The sequence below is a fragment of the Rattus norvegicus genome, chromosome 10 (genome assembly GCF_021556685.1).
Source record: "Rattus norvegicus strain SHRSP/BbbUtx chromosome 10, alternate assembly SHRSP_T2T, whole genome shotgun sequence".
NCBI lineage: Eukaryota > Metazoa > Chordata > Mammalia > Rodentia > Muridae > Rattus > Rattus norvegicus.
This window is the reverse complement of record NC_141543.1, coordinates 55,524,362-55,545,457: the sequence shown is the minus strand read 5'-3', so window position 1 is coordinate 55,545,457 and position 21,096 is coordinate 55,524,362. Positions and strand designations below refer to the sequence as shown.

Below are 21,096 nucleotides of genomic sequence, written 5' to 3'. Positions count from 1 at the left end.
CAAAGCGCCGTATCCAATCATAAGGAAGCTTGGAGCTCGGAGCCTGTCAATCTAGGCCGACGTAGAGTAAGCGAAAACGAGAACGTCGCCGGAGGCCCCGCCCCCTCACCTATTCCTGCTTTCCCGGTGTCGACGTTTTCCGGATACTGTCACTTGTCGGAGGCGGAACTTCTCGGAGTGCAAGTACTCGAAAGGCATTACTGGGAAAGGAGTGAGTCTTTCAGGTTCATCTTCTGCTGTTAGGAGCTGTGCCCTTCGACAAAAGTACTCCAAACTTTGCATTGTTCTTGCTTATGATGATGGTGAAGATCACATGAGAGCTATATCTGGTTAATTTGATTTCCACCATAAGAACACATTTCAGATGATAGTCTTTGTTTTGGGGTAAGAATAGAGGATGAAAGACTAAGCTTCGTAGTGTTAGGTTTTATTAACTTATGAGCCGGTCCTCTCTGCCTCGCATTCCTTACTTCAAGACGGAAATAGTTAATAGTGCTTATTTTTGGAGATATTTAGGGATCTCGAAAGTCGACTTAGGACACCCCAAGACCAAGTTCTCAGCACAAAGATTTATTTGTTCCAGAGGACAAATGGCAGGGAATAAGAGACAAAGACAGGAGATAGATGACTAGGGAGATGGATGGGTATTTGTATCTGAGGCATAAAGGACTGCTTCCGGATAGGAAGGAGACTGGTTCATAGGCAAATGGCATTTTATAAAGGAAAAAAGAGAAAATCCCGTGTTAGGAGTTGGTTTGTTTTGATTGTATATGTTAATTAGGTGAACTGAAGGGTTTTTTTTCAAAGGGCTGGACTTCAATGCTATGATAGCTGGACTTTGGTGGTCAGACTCAGGAGAAAATGGTCAAATAAGAGAATAGACTTTGGTGTGCAGCTTTGGGGATGTAGTGTAATGGTTTCTTTTCTTTCTTTAGCAAGATTGAGTGTATGGGGGAGAAGACAAGGCCTGCCAAAGCCATGTTTGCTATGCTTGGGCTAGCAATAAAGCCCTTTGATGAGTGGCACTAAAGAGATACACAGAATAAATAGAAATTTATACAGATGAAAAAGTTGCCACCTGCAGGGAATGTGTTTAAACAAATATTCAGGGAGGACTGTCAGGTGGCTCTTAGGCTGAAGCTGGATGATCAAGATAGTAAATTGGACTATCCTGAGATCCTTTCCCAACCTGGTCCGATGGGCAAGCAGACACACACAGACACACTGTGAGTTTTGTTTGTTTGTTTGGTTGGTTGGTTGGCTGGCTGGTTGTTTTGTTGTTGTTGTTATTGTTGTTGTTGTTGTTGTTTTTAAATGCTGGGACTAGACAGATGGCTCACTCTTTAGAGGTCTGAACTTCTGTTGCCAGCACCCCCATGGTGACTCATGACAAGGTATCTTCTGAGACTCCAATCCCACAGAATCCAGACCTTCTGACCTTATAAGTTAGGCACTTGGAGTACAAACATGCATTCATGGAAAATATTCATATACATTTAAAAACAATAATATCCAGGCATGAAGGTTCCAGTGAGGTCAAGCCCAGCCTGGGGTTCTTAGTGGATCTAGGCCAGCAGAAAAAGAGGGAGGGCAGGCTGAGAGGCTGACTATATGCAAGTCTCTGTAACATTCAGTGTCCCAGTGGGGTCGTTTGTGAAAAAGACCTACTACTACCTTTTCAGAGCCTCTTGAGGATTTCTCCACAACAAAGATCTCCTTTGAAGCCACTAGACATGTAGAAAGCACCCTTGAGGGATGAGGAATGGAATGTATTTGGAAGCCTCACTGAATATGAAACTAGTTCTGTGACAATTACCATCCTACCTGAAGTAATCATACCAATGAGGGGCAGGGAAACTCCAGATAACTGTACACCTTTGAGAGCTTATACACAGGAAAGTGTGTAATATACTATTACCTGGCCAAGAACAAGAAGAATTGTATTTGCTTGGGGATAATTAGGATTGATATTAGGGAAATAACATTCATGATATTTTGAATATCTGGAGCTTTATAAGATAGTGGCTGCATTTATAGTTTGAACCCCTAAAGGTTTTAACACACACACATGCGCGCGCGCGCACACACACACACACACACACACACACATTTTATCTAGAAAGTGTTTCTCTGTGTATCTCTGTCTGTCTTGGAACTCACTCTGTAGACCAGGTTGGCCTCAAACTCACAGAGATCTACCTGCCTCTGTTTCCCAGGTACTGAGATTAAAGTCATGTACCACCACCACCTATCTTAAATTATATCTTTTAATCAAGAATTGTGGTTGATGCTGGCAAAAATTAAGACATTTCTTTAAAAGGAGGTATTGGGTGCTGTCTTTGTCTCTTGAGTATTTGGGGGAAGAGGGCCTTTTGTAGGGCTCAAAAGAGGCTAACAGTCTTTGAAAAATCAACTGAATCTGAGGAATGGCATAACATGCAGCCCACTTCAGAGTTTCAGCTGTGGCCTGTCTAAGAAACTTTTGACTCCATTTTAAAGCCCCCAAACCAATACTATATCCCATTTTATTTTTTCGACACCACAACTCCTACAAATATTAAAAAATAAACAATCACAAATTCTTTTTATTTTATTATTTTGAAACAGTGTCTCTATATGTAGCCCTGGCTGTCTTGGAGCTCTCTGTGTAGACCAGGCTGTCTTGAATTCTCAGAGATCCACTAGCCTCTGCCTCCTGAGTGGTGGGATTAAAGGTGTACATCACCACATGTGGCACATTAAAAAAAATATGTTAGGGATTACAGTAAAAAGTCCATGTAGGAGCTAGGCAGTGGTGGCGCAAATATTTAATCTCAGCACTGAGAAGCAGAGGCAGATGAATTTCTCAGTTCAAGGCCAGCCTGATCTAAAGAGTAAGTTTCAGAATATCTAAGGCTACACTGAGAAACCTTGTCTGAAAAGAATCAAAACAACAAACAAAAAAATCCATTTAGGAGAACCTTTTCATATTAAATCACACACACATACACACACATACACACACACACACACACACACACACACACACACACACACACACACACACACAATGGAGCCCTGTTATTGTTGCCCTGGCACAGTCTGTCAGATATTCCCAAACCGAACATACTTTAAAATATAGGAAGTATTTTCACCGGTAGCAAAAGATGCACCTCACAGCTGCAAGCTGTAATAGCTTTGAATCCAGAGACCTCCACTCAGGTAAAGCCAGGGCCCTGCATACTTGGTTGAAAACCCTATCTGGCTGCTTCAAACAGGGCTTCACCAGTTGATTTCTGCTGAATATTTTGAGTGTCAAATTTGTATTTTTCTGTTCTCTCTCCCTCTCCCTCTCAATTTTTATTTCTTCTTTTACTTTGGCTTGCTGTACTTAATAAAGTCACACCTTCAAAACTAAACATATAACTATCATAGCTCATACCATAGGTAACATGTCTGCTGTTGTGTCTGACTTTACATGGGCTCTATGGATTTAAACTCAGATCCTCATATTTAAGTGAAAAATGTTCTACTCTTTGAGCCATTTCCCCAGCTGAGACACTGGTTTTGACAGTAAACATAGACTCAGTCATATTGGCATCTATGAAAGGACACAGATGGGATAAAGTGGTCTCCTGGCTTGCTGAAGGGGAGAGAGCCTGGCTATTAGGAATGTCTGGGAAGTGGAAACTGAGGCCATGGGCTTTCAGAACCCAGTGACACTCTGAGTTAATATAAGCTACCCACTTTGCTTTACTTAGTTGTTCATTGCCATGTATAGAGACTATCCTAAACCCAGTGCTTGGGACCATTTCCACCCTCTATTGCTCACAGAGGGATACACTCAGAAGGATGACTTGTCTCTGTAACTTGAGGTTTCCTTTTTCCCTAGAGTGTCCAATGGAGAGTGGCATGTCCAATATGGCCTTCCAAGCTAGGAGTTGTGTTATTGACTGGGCTGAGGTGCCAGTATTCTCTAAGTAGCTTCTCCGTCTATAGCGACTGTCCTTTTCCAGTGACCAGGCTGAGCTTCTCATGGTAGGTAGTCTCCAAGAAGTTGGGGTGAGACCACGGTGCTTCTGGAGTGCTGAACCCATAACTCAAAGCATTCACCTAGAACCAAAGAAGCAGTAAATAGATCCCACCCTGTGCTCAGAGATGTATTCAAGTGAAAGAGCAAAGTAACCTTTGAAGGAGAAGAGGTCAGGTTTTCTGGGCACCCTCTACCCTATGACCACCAACAAAGATGGAAATATATGGATGATTTACTCTGATGTAGGAGTTGTTTCACACGCATGCATGACATATCCATATTTTATAACCTAATTTTACACACTCATAAACACACTTGTTAGTTCTATCTCAACTGTGAGTGGAAGCAGTGGCCTGGACAGAGATGAATGATTCTTCATATACTATGGCCTCACCTCTCAGCTCTTTGAACCAGAAACCCTCTTGAATACCACCACCCCTTCCCCATTGCATACCTAACTTGACTACCTGAACCTATCCCTGGTAGATCATGTACTTGGTGGCCACCCCGAACCCTGTTCTAGAGTCTCATCTCTGATCCCAAGGTCTGGCCTTTCCACCCTCTAGTGTGTTATCTTGACCCTAACTAACCTCTCCAGTTCTGGGCAAGCCAGTCGTGGTTGAGGAGCTATTCACAAACTGTAAGTGAGATTTTCCTTGCTCCATATTTTAGCAGGTAATCAGAGCATCTATTACACATACCCACCAGGGTAACTTTTTTGCATAGGCTCTAGTGTCTACAGAGTGGCAGGACAGAGACATACCAGTCCTCTGACTGGAACTGAGGATCAGTACAGGTGAGGAAGTGGCACCTGCCAAATTTGCTCTGAAAAGGCACAGGGAGCACTTTTCTAATTTTCCCCTATCATAGTTTAAATGACTGGCAAATGTGAACAATACCCTTGTCCCTCAACTGAAATATAATGAGAACCTTCAACTGTCCAGTAGACATCCACGTAGAAATCATGTCCTGGTTCTTCCTTCCAGCCCCATATTCCCAGAAATGAGACACACTCAAAATATATGTACAAATAATTTGACCATATAGCTAGGGCTTTCTCTCATTAGATCATAACTTAAATTATACCATTTATTTTAACCTACATTCTGCCATATGACTGATTGCCTGTCCTTAGGTCATATGCTTTTGTCTTGTCACATTTTCCCAGGTTAATCTCCTAAGCCTGGCTCTATCTCAGAATTCTTTCTGTTTCCTGGATGCCCACACCTTCTATTGTGCCCTATCCTATAGGCCATAGTATTTTTTTAATTGACAAGTGTGTAATCCATACAGTACACAAGATATTCTCTGTACAATTCCCTTTTTAGTACAATAAAAGGTTTTTTCTTTAAAATATAAATTGAATATAATTATAAAAATTATGAAAGAAGAAAAGGGTTACGTTCAATAAGTCCAATAAGAGTTACATTTAATAAGTCCAGTTTATTTGTATTTGGCATCTCAGGAGGATGTATTTTATTACCATTCTATCTTGGTGAGTTCAGAGTTCCACATCTAAATTAATTTCTATCCCAACTTGTACTGTTAATCTAAAAACATCTTTTTAGACCTAGACGCATCTACTAAAATCCTAAACAATTTAAGCTTAATTGTGAGACTGTAACTATCTAATATTCAACCCCATCAGGGACCTGAGAAGGAATAAATATTATCTGAGTAAGTAGGAAGTGCAAGCAGTAGCTTCCAAGACTGAGAATTGACAGAGACAGCTGACGGTCCCCAATATTCTCTAAAACATTGGAGCAGCATCTTCAGCCTTCTGGCCCAGAATATCTGATAGATCTTATGTGAAGCAGGAATTATGAAGGACTTGTTTACCCTGTCTTGATGGAAGTTGGCAGTCGACTTCCCCGTGTCCAGTTGTCCAGTGTATACAGTATTCTATCTGTAGATGAAGTTAGGACATTTTCTTTGCCTGGTGACTAGCTTGCCAGAATTGAAGCAACTCATTTCCTATGCTTGTCATCTTCCAAATCTAATGGGGTCCTGCCAGGAATTGACAGGTCTCAATGTAAAAAGTAATAATAATAAAATATCTTTAAGTGTCATATTCTATGAGCCTTTGAGGTTTTTGAAGACCATCTGATCTATTTATAGCATATCTGAACAAGCAAACATTGCCTGTCTCAAACTACTATTATCTGTTCAACCCAGGATGTGTATGTCTGTGATAATTGAGACTAGTATCTCACATGACCATGAAATTGATTGACTATTAATTTGTATTACTTAATTGGAATTAACTTGCATTATCCTAGACAATTTTCAATGAAACCTATCAAAAGGAGTGGGACTAAACATTTTATTTTTAAATGAGTTGCATAGGAACAATACCTATACAGGAGTTGAAGCACACATTGTGTTGTAACAAAATCAATCTTAAATTTCGTATCAATATATAAGGACTTATATCAATAAAGACCTTAAACTTGTGTCTATTATCTATAATCCATAACAATGTAAACAAAAATAGCCTTACTTGAAAATAGTAATAGCTCTAAGTTGAATAGTAAATTCAATAATCTACCCTTTTATTGTATTATTTCTTTTCTTTTTTTTTTTCAGAGCTGGGGACCAAACCCAGGGCCTTGCTCTTGCTAGGCAAGCGCTCTACCACTGAGCTAAATCCCCAACCCCTATTGTATTAGTTCTATATGATAGTTCTACATTCCCCTTTTTCTTCTCAACCCACTTCCGTTTACCTAAATGAAAGAAGAATAGAGAGAAGGAAAGCCAGAGATCACTGAGTCTAAGTTCATTTCCTCCCTGTCCAAGACCATAATCATTTGCAATCATCCCCTAAAATGACAACACATCTATAACTCATGAAATGATCAAAACCATCCACCCCAACCTAAGGGCCTAGGACCACAGTCTTCTGATAGTTGCTTCCTGCTGACCTGTGGAAAAGAATTCCCTTTTACTACAACAGACCCACCCGAGCACTTAGTTCCCACACCACTAGCATTTTCTACCCACCCTCACTCACCTGTGGTCTCTCCATCTCCCTCTCTCCACCCAAACACCAACTCTGCATCTCCCAGAACATGAGGTGTGCTGTTTGGAGATAAAGGTCATCTCTTGTGGCCATTTGAATTGTTCCCCATACAATTGTTCCCCATGGCAGTATTGTTCTGCCATTTGAGTAATTTGGTTCCAAGTTGGTGGCTGTCTGGTGAGATTAGGAGGTCAAGGTTTCTGGAGGAAGGATGTCACTTGGGGTCAAGCTGAGGCGGTTCAAAAGTCACGCGCCATTCCCATGTGCCTCAGTTTCCTGCTTGCTGCATGAGATGTTCCTGATGCCAGTTGTAATTCCCTGCTTCGGATGGTTTCTGATGGACCTAGAACCAGAAGCCCAAATGAGCCCTCCCTTCTACAGCTCCCTTCATTGTGGTGTTATCACAGACAGAAGAGCAACGGAATCATGCTTTATCTAAGCACCTTCACGGAAACAGCTGGAGTCCATGGTAAATGAACTCTCTGGAGCTAGGACCCAGTCGAGTTAACACAGCTTAATTTCACAAGTTGCTTGGCACCGGTTGACTTTAGAAGACACCATGCTCAGTGTGAGAAGGGATAGAAAGAGGAAGCGAGTGGGTTCGGTGGGGCTGCCCTTTGCTGGGCATTTACCCCATCAGGAAATGGAACATTGTCACTGCCCGACACTTCAGTCATAACAGAAAGAATGTCGTGTTTTAAGTACGTTTGTACCAGTGTTTTGCTCAGTGCTTCCCAGGGTTTATCTCCCACAGAATCACTAGGTTCTCCCTGGCCAGACCCAGAAGCAGCCCTGCCTGGCCCGGGTCTATTCCCTCCCCAGGAAATGATTTATTTTTCAAGATTTATTTTACTTGTTTAATTTTTGCAAGTGTTAATGTTCATGTGTGAGTGAGTGTGCATGAGTGTGAATGTGTGTCTAAAAAAGTGAACCTGACACATTTTTGGAAAGAGGAAACCTTAATTAGGGAACTGCCTCCAGCATATTGGCCTACAGGCAACTCTGGGGGGGGCATTTCTTGACTGGCGGTTGATGTAGGAGGGTCTAACCCACTGTGGGTAGTGCCACCCCTGGACAGGTGTTCCTGGGTGGTAGAAGAAAACAGGCTGAGCAAGCTAGGAGGAGCAAGCCAGGAAACAGCATCCCTCCATAGTCTTGCCTCTAGGTTCCTGCCTTGAATTCCTACCCTGAATTCCCTTCATCATAGACTGTGAACTATAAGCTGAAATAAACCCGTTGGCCCACTCCTGCAAGTTGCTTCAGAAGGGCATGGCATTTTATCACAGCAATAGACACCTATCTAAGGACAATTCGCATGTGTGCACCACGTTTGTTTTATGCCTATAGAGCCTACAAGAGGGTATCTAATCCCTGAAAACGGAGTCATAGGCAGCTGCAAACTGCCACCTGTGGGTGCAGTGAGCTGAACTCTGGTCCTCTACATGAGAAGTAAGTTCTGGGAACTGCTATGCAATCTCTCCGGCAACCCTTCTCCAGGATTTTAAGCAGAGAAGTCAGACACCAGGACCCAACCAATTTCTGTCCCCTGCTCCAAAGATTGGTGTGTGTTTCTAGAGGGATGCAGGATGGCAAACATGTCTCTGGTCCTTCATGAGTCTGAACCCTCATGGAGGTGGGGTACCTTGTCTTCCTCATTCCCCTGGAAGCTTGGCTTTCAGAAGGCAAAGCCCAGAAGACTTCTTTTCTCTCTGCTCTGTAGTCTATCTCAGGCTTGCAGTGAGTGGGCCTCAATGCCCAGGCCAGACAGGGGGAATTACAATGTATTTCTTTATTTGTTTTGCTAGTTTGTTTGAGACAGAGTCTCAATTTGTCTCATGGGCTGGACTCGAACTTCCTGTGAAGCCCAGGCTGACCTCTCAGTCTTGTAGTGATCCTCCTGTCTCAGCATCCAAGGTGCTAGGGCTTCCAGGCATCATCATGCCTGGAGCAAGTCTGCATCTCTGTGCGCATGTGTGTATTTGTGCACATTTGTATAAGTGTGCAGGTGCACGAGGCAGCGGAGATGGATGCTGGCATGTTTTCTTTAAATGCATTTTCTACTTTATTACTTTTTTTCTGCAACAGGACATGCCACTGAACCTGGAGCTTGATATTTTGTCTTAGATTGGCCAGTGGCCCCCTGGGACCTAGCTGCCTTTGTCTTCCCCTCCCCCTTCCTCTCGGCTAGTAGTGCCAGAGTTACAGAAATGTGTTCTTCCTGGGTACTGAAGATCTGAATGCAGGTCCTCATGTAGTATCCCATACCATGGCTGCACTTTAGCCGCTGAGCCTTTCCCCAGTCCCTAAGCCCAATCCCTAAGGCGGAACCTTTAAAACGGGAGCTCCCCTCATCTGCAGCACTCAACCACTATGCCACTTCAATGCCTTCTTTTGGTTGTGTATTCAGTCTCTTCTCCATCATAATTTCCCTCTCCTCCATCAAGTCATAAAACACTGAAACTCCTGATCATTACTGACTTAAAAGAGCACAAGGCTCCTGCTTTATAAGGAAATGTGGCCCAGATTCCCTTGCATGCTGCCATGCACTGGTGCTGTGCCCGCTCTGTCCCCTCCTCCCTCTGTAACCGAGGAGAGTGGGTAACAGGCACTCTGCTTTGCAACTCGGCTGGCAGGATGCCTGGAGAGAAGCCAGCAGCCTGGGTTCAATCTCCTGATAAGTCATCAATTTCTTTCTCACCCAAAACATCTGGTTTGGGCTCCTGAGTTATGAGCTAATATTAAATGTAAAAGCTTACAGCGTCACATATATAACACTGTTGATTAGAAACATCAAGAAAAGTAATTGACTGGAGGGGACTCGTGTGACCAGCTGGTCAAACATCTGGATAGGATCCCAGGGATCTGAGCTGAATTCCCAAGCCGGTCATTCTTTCTTGGCCAGTAGTACATGGTAGCATCTTTAAAGTTTGGAGTCTCCTTTCTCTGAACTGAGTTTCCCACAGTACTTTATATACAATAATATGAACGTGTGTTTTGGTTAGCTGAGATAAGCTAAATAAAATAATTCCAGTTGTTATCTTCCCACGCATCCATTCCTTGGATAATGTGGCTGTCCAGTTTTCTTTACCCTTGGCCTATTACCAACCACAACCACTGGGTGGCAATGTACGTCCATGATTACCACAGCCTAAGGTTTGTGAGGGAGGTGACCATGGGCTAAGCCCATCTGGTTTGCAGCTGAACAGCCCAGGGAAGAGTTCCTCGCAGCCTGGGGCTTTGTTTTCAGGAGCTACTCTGGTGACAGCTCCACAAATCTCCTAGGTCAACTGCATCCCGGTGACCTCAGTCAGTAACCTGTGACCAGTTCCCTGGAGCTAAGTGCAGCTTTGGGAGACGCTGTATTCTGTGGGCCAACGGCAGCCTCTCCTCTCACTCTTTTCTGCCAGTGTTGGCTCCTGCCAGAAAACCATCTCCCCTGGACCATTAGGGTTTGGATTTAAGGAAGACTGATGTAGGGTAGTTGTTTGCAGTGTTGTGTTGAGAAGGACTCTTGAGTCCTCATGGTTCAGATTAAAGAGAGCAGGGACAGTGAATTTTATTAGCCATCTCCCTATCCCCCTGTCTTCCTGCCTGCCTGTCTTCCTTATGCTCAATGGGTCCTTGTGAAGAACCAGGTACTTGGCTAAGGGTTTCAATATTAAGATCTTCTTGGTCTCTGTCCTTATAGAACTGACAAACTAGATGGAGAGACAGACAAACCCCAGAACAGGGCCACATAGTGTCAGGCACACACGGCCCTGGGTGTGAATGATAGGACTAGGATGAGGAAGAAAATGTTCAAAGTCAGGCTGCACACAGATGCTTCTCACGTTTCCTTTTGCTGTGGTGATTCTACAGTTGTCAAAAAGCTGCCTTGTCTCAAGCCAGGCATGATGGTGTACCCCTGTAGTCCGGGCACTTGGAAAATAGGAAGCAAAAAGTTGAGGAATTCAAGGTCAGCCTTGGTTAGGTAGTTGAGGACAACCAGAGTCACAGCAGACCCTCCCTGACTCTAAAAACAAAACAAACAAGCAAAGCCTCTCACCTGCCCTCCCAGGGGTTTACTGGCTGTTGGAATGGCACAAAGGGACAAGGTAGGTGCCCTGGGTGAGAGACCCTCGCTCCATCATAGCAAGAAATCCCCTGTCCCGGTGATTGTTTTCCTTGAAACGTAATCTTGGGGAGTGAATTGTTGTAAGATCACGTGAAAGAAAGGCTGAGTCTATATTTTTAAGTGAGGTTTAAAAAAAGACACCGTGGGCTTAAAAAATGGTACGTGTGCAGCCAACTTTTCCAGCCCCTAGAACACTTGGGTCTGTTTTCCTCTCATGCCGAGGACTGATTTCTGTCGCCTTTGCATTTCCAACTTCCTTCCACTCTTTCCTCTGTATGGTTTTCATTTCAAAACTAAATGCTGTGCTATTTAGTGTGCCACCTTGATAGTACCCGCCCACCTTTCCATTCACCCTGCACTCTGATGCCCTGGGCTTAGACTGGGGCTCAAGAAGTTCCCTCTCTAGCAGGTTCCTGAGTAGTGGTGAAAATTCAAGGTCCAGCTGCTGGATGAGGACACCCGCTGCAAAGTACCAGGAAATAGAAAATACGAATGGACCTTGGACATGAGCTTGTGCTATGGACCTGGAGTTGGCTGCCTTATTCTCAAGTACAAAGTAAAAACAGAGGGAGAGAAAAGAAGCATTGTGTTATAATGACTCCAATTCTGTCCTTCGCCGTGTCAGTAATAGCTTCAAGATTCTGGATGACAGATCTTCGTTTTGGCCGCTTAACAATGGCTTGCTGCTTTGAAGCCACAAAAAAGAATAAGCTAGCATGTGGAAGATGATAAAGTCAGAAGGAGCAGAGCCACCAAGGGCTGTGGACAGTGTTCTCACGTTCCCTTCCCACTCCCTGTGACTGGGACACCTCAGCAGGGACTAGTGCTAAGCTGCATGATTTCTGTCCCTCTCTGCCTTTCATGGAGGCACTAAGGTTTGGCTACAACCTCTTCAGTCGTAGCCATGTCTGAAATCTGACAAAGATGCACAGAGATCATTAGATGTGACAGCAGAGTGGTCTTTGTCACCTCCTGTTCTGGTCTCCAGAAGTGAATCGGAAGCTCTTTGCCAAACAAGACATCTCAACACCATAGAACACCACCAACCAAAAGTAAGTGAACCCAAACCGTCAGCTTCAGGACAGCATCCTGCTGCAGGGTAACCTTGGTAACCAAAGGCATTTCTATCCACCCAGGAACCAAGATTCTTGTCCCCTTACCCATTTCCTCCATGGAAGTTGGAAAGGCACAAAAGTTGGATTACAAGGCCCCACATTTAAGCTCATGAGTGGACTAATACAGTCTCATGAAAGGATAAATTTAGTTCTCTTACACCAAATCTCACTCGCTCTTGACATCCTACTTTCCACCATGGGATGATGTAAGAAGAATCCCTGTGCCCTATCAGGGGTCACGTATTTCAGAACTGTCCATCCCCCAGTACTGTGAAATACAATGATCTTATTTCTGCTATAGTACGACCATCACTATAAAAGCTGGCTTTTAACTTAACTGTATAGCCCAGGAGGGCCCCAAACTGATGACAGTCTTCTTGCTTCAGCCTCTGAGGTACTGGAATCATAGGGGTGAGATGCCTGTCTGTCCTTCTCTCTGCCTTTCTCTCTGTCTTTCTGCCTGTCTCTGTCTTTCTGTCTGTCTCTGTCTCTCTCTCTGTCTCTCTGTCTCTGTCTCTCTCTCTGTCTCTGTCTCTCTCTCTCTCTCTCTCTCTCTCTCTCTCTCTCTCTCTCTCTCCATTATCCAGTCACAGGTGTTCTGTTACAGCAACAGAAAGCACAGCGAGCGACTCCCCATTTCTGGATCCTTTATTTAACCACATCCATCTGCCATGCAGAACACATAAGGAGCGCAGTTCATGGCACTGGGGAGTAAGACACAGTCATCTTGTGCAGAGCCCAGCACACCCCGCTGTAGCACAGGAAGGGCTCCCACACCCATGGCTGAGCTTTCCCCAAGCAGAACCTTGTCGAAGGCCCTGTTTCAGTCACATCTGTTTCTCTCTTGCCTCATCCCCCACAAGCCGCAGAGGCTCTTTCCCTTTTCAAATAAAAATAATACTAGTTGATATGGATTCCATACCTCTTCAAGCTCTTGATAGGCCCACAGCTTGCTTATTCCTCACACCGCTTGTATAGCGAATGTTGTTTTCCTTCCTGTTTTACAACAGAAACTCCCAGAAAGCAGAGACACAGGAGTGTAAGGAAGTTTCTGGGATGGCACAGCTGATGACAGAGCAAGGACTCAACCCAAGGAGGCTACAGGGCATCCCTTCTGCACTTGCTGCCCACATCATAAGGACTGCAGAGACAAACCTCCTCATTTTTTTTTTTTTTAGTCCTGTCCCTTATTTATTTTGGAGGCATCCGAAGACGTCAACCCTAAGTCTGCATGTGAGTGGGACATCTTGATGGTTTTGACCTGAGGGCACCTAGAGAAACCGCTGGAACCTCTTACTTTCTCCTATGTCCCCAAAGACAGGGTACATATTTCTCATGAGAAATGTCTTTCTTGCACCATGAAGAGGAAAAGGTTGTCAGTGGAGATGGGTTGACTGCCAAGATGAATCTATATAGATCACTCACTGTTTCTAGCTGCAGTTTGGTTCTGAATGGCCCTTGAGGGCCTGTGTAATAGATAAAGGCTTAGTCCCCAGCTTGGCACATGGGCAGTGGTAGAAATCTATAGAGGTGGGCCTCAGTGATGTCAAAGGCATGCCCTCAAAGAGGACTTTGGGCCCCTTCCCTGTCCTCTTCTCCATTTTCCTAAGGCCCTATGCCCTTTGAAGGCTCAAATCATAGTCAATGGATATCTGGATGAAATGGAAATACAAAGGCCCAGGCCTCTTCCCTTACAGGCAGTGTCTCAACCTCAACTTCAGGGATTCCTGTTGGCTCACCCAAGGCCTCAGTTGTAATGGTGTTGTGGCTGAACCTTCCCTCTCTCCCCTCCTGCCTTCCTTACTCTCTTACAGGTATCTCATATGTGATAGCTTTGGCTTAGGATTCCCCAACTCAGAGTCTTTTCAGGCAATCCAACAAGACCTGGTCATCTTCCTTTCACACATCAATTTAATCATCAAAGAGTGTCACTTTTCAAATGCTTTGAGAGTGCCAAATGCTGTCCTGGTCTCATCCCAACCTCCAGCGTGCTCTGGGCCCTTGGGTATAAGGGTGTCTCTGTGGCACAATTTTGCCTGAAACAATCTAGTAATGTAAGTTTTTGTTTGGGGGGGGGATATGAAGTAAAAAAAGCCCTAAAGAGGCCTCGTTACGTTGAGTGGAGTCATTACTAACTGCCAGTGGGACTGTCCAAGCAGAGCAGCAGGAAGCAACCCCAAACTCTAGTTGGTCTGAGATTTTAAGGGCAAAGCAAGCAAGTGTGATCTATACAGAAAGCAAGCATTGTTTACAGAAGCAGAGCGATAGCAGTTAGTGGTTGGGCAGTTAATCTTTGCTCAGGGTCACAGTGTAGAGGAATTTAGAGGCCAGTTTACTGTAGGAATTTAAGGTTGGTCTAGAGACCAGTTTTACCCAAGACAGTTTTGGCCTGTAAAGTATTCTTAAGAATACTTTCACGAGATGGTGTAACTCATGTTATACCTACTCATACATAGGTCAGTAGCCTACTACAAATTTACACTGAAATCGTCTGCTTGTTACATGAGTTGGATCAAGCAGAGCGTGCAGGTGATAAATGGGCATCTTTGGTGTGAGTGTCAGGACCACATTCGTGTCTTTCTACCATGTTAGGATTTATGGAATAACAAAAACTTTACAAGACGTGGTGGTTTCAAATAGTTTGCTAGCTATTTGTGCTTTCCTCCCTCACCCCAACCAGGGTGAACACAGGTTCTTTTATTCCAATCTTAACTACCGCCAACTCTCAGATCACACATTACATGGCACCCTATAAATCTATCTAGATCTCTGTGTATATGTGGCCTCCAAAAGGCTACAGAAGGTTAGGAGGCCACAGCAGAATTCAAAAGGGTTCAAAAGAAGGGCTGATAGAAATGTAAATAGTCTGTCGATAAGATAACCAACCCAAACCAATCCTAGGAAGACCTTTCTGCTGTAGTCAGGCTTCCATGGTGCACAGACATGAGAGAGATATGAGAGTTGAGTCCAGCTGCAAAGGTGAGAGGGCAGGGCCAGATGGATAGGCAGGAGAATAGGCAGATGGCCATTGAGTAGCAACATCAAAGAGGGCTGGGGGAAGAATCTGGGTGGAAGCCCTAGGGAGAGTCAGAAGTTTGTCCGTCCTTCTTGAGGCACACACTGGGTGGTCAGATGATGGGCAGGTGGGGCTATGCCTGTTTCCATACTGTGTGCCCACCTCTTTGTGGCAATCCAGTGGTGGAATCACACACCCTCATCTGGTGTGTCTGCTATGTTTCTAGGCCTGGTTTCCCTGATATGAATTTAAAATACTCACATAACCAGCCCACCTGGTAGGAATGAATATATTCTAAAGAAATATTGAGTCTCTCTCTTTGGCTATTAGATAATTGAAACCGTGAACCCCAAGACATAAGAATTTTCCCAGGAATATTCTCCTGGGACAACCAGAGACAGAGCTCTCTGACAGAGGAAGAACTTATGTCCTGGAGAAGGATTTACAAGTTGTGAGCCAACTGTGTGGACAGACTTGGAACCAAGGCAATGTTGGACAGGGTAATGGAGAGAAGTTGGTTGAATGTATGTGAGACCACATTTTGGCTGAATGTTCAACCATGAATATATCTTGCATTTAACTTAACCCTTACCCTCATGTTAGATCCCAAAGACAGACCTTGATTAATTGATCTCTTTGTCCCTCTTTCTGATATGGCCACATTCAATAAATCTCCTTTAATAACATCTCCTTTTTGCACTTCACTTTGAATTAAGCTCTTTTAATAGCTTATGAAGGCTGTGTGGCTTTCCTGGCTTGTTGGGGCACAGGTTGTAGAAGCCCTAAGTCTGGTCATAATTCTATAGCCTTAGTTCCCCCTGAAATATTTATATGGTGGCTTCTTTCTATTCCAGGAACAAGTAATTTATCAGTGTGTGCTACATGGATGGCACTGGGAAGATGATGTTCTTCTCTTATCTGCCCTAATGCAGTCTCCAAAATGGAGTCTTTCAGGCCAAGGTACATATGAAAAACCACTGCTTTTTACATAATCTGGAGTAATTTTGAACAAGGAACAACCTGATCTCAGTACTTAGTCTGTCTTATGTAACTGAAACAAAACCTTTCAGCTTGTAAGTCTGGAGGTTCAAGAACATAGGCCAGCTCTTAGCTCTGCAATGATGAGGCATATGTAAGGAGAGAGGCCATAGGATAAGACAGGAAATGACATTGAGAGGGGACACTTTCATTTTTGGTACAAGAAGCTCTTATGGAACTGACCTAACCCCACCAGACCTGACCCACTTCCCAGAGATGACATCCATCCATTAGGTCATCCATCCTGTGACCTAATGACGTTTTACTTCCCTCAGAGACTTCGAGGTTACACACCAAGGACTGAGCTTTCAGCATGCCCACAGCTAGATGGGAGAAAACTTATTCACACAACGGTAAGTTCATACCCAGAACCGAGCTCCAGAGTAAAAGCAGAGCAGATCTTTACAGACTGAGTTCTCGTGCTCAGTGTTCCTTCCCCCAAGAAGCTTTTCCTGCTTAAAGTCACCTCCTCTCTGTCCTTCTTCCATGTTTTGCTAAAACCCTTAAACACAGACAGCAATCATTATAGTGCAATGCTTTGTCAGGAAGGTGTTTCTCAAACTTACAAGATTTTGGAACATGGGACTCCTTACAGGAATCAGACCCTGCACACTGCGTTAGAGCTTGGGGAAACAAAGATCGTGATCTCAGAATTGGATCAGAGAAATGGCAACCTTCAGCCCCCCTGGCACAGCAAATAAATCAGAGTTTACAGCTAAGTCTGGGAGGCAGGCATGTCTGGCTGGGTTTTCCAACTATTTCCACCACAATCCATAGCAAGAAATACCTTTCCTATGGTGATCTGGTAGGAAGACAAACACACATATGTGAACAATTGAGGGAAAAACTTCCACAAAATAACTTTAATCTTTACTCTGTGCAACTGAGGTACAATAAAAAAGGTATTGATTCTTTGTTCCTGATACCTGGCACTGAACCCCTAAAAACCATGGAATTTCCTGCCTCTTGTCTCTTGTATGCTAATGAGGTGGCTCATGGCAGGCAGGCAGTAGACATCCTCAGGATGAGGACCAGTTGCCAGAAAAGTCAACCACAGTGATTAGAGTTGGAACTTCCATCCCCACTCCCCAGCCTCCAGCCACTGGAGAAACTGACCTCAGCCTCTTCAGTTCATGAGTCAATCTATCACACATACACAATGAAACTGCCGTCAGAAAATATGGAAGCGTGACCTCTGGGGGCCCACTAGGTTTCTCAAACAGAATGTGATGGTTAGTTTTCTTGAATTTGACACCAACCTAGACATCTCTGGGAGGAGAACATACTAATAGAGAAAATGCCTCCATCAGATTTGCCTGTGGCTTTTCTGGAGGGCATATTCTCGAGGCTCTGGAGCACCAGATTGACGTGGGAGTGCCCAACCTACTAGAGGTAGTATCGACACTGGTCAGTAGCTAAATTGTGTAAGAAAGCAGGCTGAGCAAGGCATGAGGGACAAGCCAGTAAACAGTGTTCCTCCATGGGCTCTACTTGAGTTCCTGTACTGATTTTCTTTAATGGTGGATTATGCTAAGAAATATAAACCAAATTAGCCCTTCCCTCCCCCAAGGTGCTTTTGGTCATGGTGTTTATCACAGAAACAGAAAGCAACTTAGGACACACACCATTACCTAGAAGGATGAATGACCCCCAACCCTATAAGGGCTGAGGCTCTGGGACACCAAGATCCTTACAGACTTGACTTGGGCACTTTACCTGGCCGCTCATCTCTATTCTTATAATAAACTGGGATGGTAACAGAGCTTTCCTGAGTCCTATACAACTTTCTAGTAGATGATCAGACATTAGCAGGAGTCATGGGACCCCTGAGTTTGTAATCTACTAGGTAGAGGTGTGTGTGGCTTACAGACCACATTTCCTGTCCATACCTGAAGTAGAGTTGCCCAGTGGGGCTGAGCTCTTAGCCTTGGGGTCTGTTCAGATAGTATCAGAATTGAATTGCATTGATGGACATCTCTTTTGAGCTGAGATTTGAATAACTGGTGTTTGGTGGTATAGAACCAACACAGTATGTGAGTGTAATTCTGATTTTCTTCTATTTTTGTCTTATTAAGTTTGCTTTTAAAATTCTGTTTGTGACCCATAAAACAGATTTCAAAACTACTGTTACAAGAGGTCTTAGGAGTCAGGCCTGAACCCTGGCAGCCCTAAACAGCCAGGTTCAACCACCTGTTCCCAAGACCTGTCTAACAGACAGTCAAGGTGGTTTGAATCAAAAATGGTCCCAGAGGTCCATAGGGAGTGGCTCTGTTAGGAGATTGGCTTTGTTGGAGAAAGTGTGTCCTTGTTGGAGGAAGTGTATTTCAGACTATTCTTGCTGTCTGAGGATCCAGATATACAACTATCTTTCCAGTACCATGTCTACATGCCACCATGTCTCCTGCCATGATGATAATGGACTAAACCTCTGAAACTGTAAGCCTGGCCCAATTAATTCTTTTACAAGAGTTTTCATGGTCATGGTGTCTCTTCACAGCAATAAAACCCTAGCAAAGAGAAGAAGTAATCGTGAAAAACAGACATTTATTCAACACAGTCACATTGGAAAGAGCAAGAAAGAGGTGTGGTGAACCTGAGTCTGTCCCGGGATTCTAACGTGGCACTTCATCTTAAATAGAAAGCAAGAGTGGGATCTAGAGAGGTGACTCAGTGGATAAGAGTACTTACTGCTCCTGTAGAAGCAGGAAGTTCACTATCTATTACCCCAGACCTAGGAGATCTGATGCCCTCTTTGATCTTCATAGCACGCATGTGCATACAGGCAAAAACACTAACACACATAAAATAAAAATAAGGAACTCTTTGTAGGAAGGCATGAATGAGCATAAGTATGCAATCAAGACGTGGTCCCACCCACCATTGGTACATCATTGGCTTGGCTCTGAGCTCCCTTCATGGTGGTCCTGTAAGTTGTCAGAAATGCATAAAATCTCTGGCTAGCAACAGGGCCTCAGCTTTCCTGGTCACCCAGCATGGGTTCCCTGGGGAAATGTTAACTCTTTGGGGCCCTTGCTTCAATAATCTGATAATGTGTCCCTTCAGAGTATTTTCTCCCTTTCCAGGAGAGTTATACTGCTAGATCACAACTCACAGCTCGAAACAAACAAACTACAACAACAACAACATCATCATCATCAAAACAACCAAAACCCCCACTTCTTAAGGCACTAGAAACATTAAAAGCAGCCACCTTACCAAGCACTGCACTTCTGCTACAATATCCAGTATAGAGGTCCCACTGTTGTAAGCTGATGCCATCTTGTGAATGAACGGATGGCTCTTAGTATGGTCCACACTGGCTTTGCACTCACTCACTCTCACTCACTCAGATCCAAACACAGATATTCACTTTGGGATGGAATTACAGCCAGTTAAACCCATCACAGCTACCGAGCATCATAACCCAGGCTTCTTTCCCAACACCCCACCCCCACTAATTAAGGTGTTCAGAGTATTTTCATCACTTAAAGCTGGGCAAATCCATCTAACAGAAAGTCTATTTTCCAGTCTATTGATCAGCTTCGGGAACCTTTTGACTATTCTACTGACAGCAGAAGAACACACTGGCTGTAGGGATGTCAGTGTAAAGGAAACTGAGTTGAAGCAACACCTAAGTCAGACATTGTCTGTAGTCCTTTCAGTGAGGCACCTAAAGACCATTAACTAATTAGTTCACTCTGAGAACCAATTTAGGTGGGGTAAGTATTGTTAGACAAGTAGGGCAAGTTTTCTTTTTGAGTCCATGATTGATCAAAGGATTTCGAATGCTTTTTGATGTGGGGTGATTTTGAGGTGGGGTAATTAGATGATACTCCTCAATCTCTCTCTCTCTCTCTCTCTCTCTCTCTCTCTCTCTCTCTCTCTCTCTCTCTCCTCCCTCCCTCCCTCCCTCCCTTCCTCCCTCCCTCCCTCCCTCCCTCCCTCCCTCCCTCAGAAAGGCATCTGCAGGGGCAGCCTGACCCCAAGTTCTTTCGACAATAGCTGCTTTCTATTTCTTAGCTTGTCCTCTATGTGCCCCAATAGGTGGAGATTCAGGAAACACCCAGGTCTCCTCTGCAACACATTCCACAGAGCAGATTAGCTCTGCACCTGGCTCCTGGCTCCAATTCCGCCTTAGGTTCAGTTGGAGAAGGTGACGTTCTCTGTCCAAGGCTGAACCCTCTCTGAAGCCCACTGACCCTTCTGCACTGAACACACATAATAAATCACTTCGGAATGATTGAACTGATATTATCAACTACAGTTTTGATTTGGAGCTGACCCCAGCTAACCTGAAACACCCTGGCCTCAAAGGTTGCTAGGATTGTTTGCCAAGGTCAACTTTATCCAAGACTTCAGGAGGGCTGCTCCCCCCACTGAGGGTGTCTGAGTCTCCACACTCCAGTCCTGTACCCCACTGTATGACTCCTGGGCTTCCTGAGGCACACAACACATGCGTGAAATACCCACGCACTGTCTGCCACACAGGGCATGTGAAGATGTATTTCTTCCCTCTTGCAAAGGTGGGCTTCATTCTCCCATCTGATTTAAATCAGTGTGACTGCTGTCTGCCCAGGATAGGGTTAATGATCATGGGGAAAGGGAGTTCTGTTTACTTGGCCTTGGTCTGTAGGAATCCAATTTCTCACAGAAGTTGAGCCCAATCAAAAGCAACACAAAAGGCCAAAAAGGAAATGCTCGTGGGCCCTGAAGACTGTGTTCTGTGCTCTGTGCTTCCTTCACAGCAGCTTGAGGAGAGCAGGGATCTACGCTCGCACAGGC

The 21,096-nt window shown here is 44.3% G+C and overlaps 1 long non-coding RNA gene across 2 annotated transcripts; it reads left to right on the top strand.

Annotated features, from left to right (window-relative positions):
* The first annotated feature begins 155 nt into the window (after positions 1-155).
* Positions 156-20,563, top strand: LOC134480807 (uncharacterized). 2 transcript variants are annotated; one of them, XR_015631721.1, is made up of 5 exons: positions 156-211; positions 11,555-12,197; positions 13,271-13,493; positions 16,590-16,667; positions 20,359-20,563. It is a non-coding gene; the product is annotated as an uncharacterized LOC134480807 (long non-coding RNA). The 2 variants fall into 2 exon arrangements; XR_015631722.1 differs by lacking the exon at positions 156-211 and adding an exon at positions 16,131-16,236 and having other exon boundaries at positions 10,917-12,197.
* Positions 20,564-21,096: the final 533 nt, after the last annotated feature.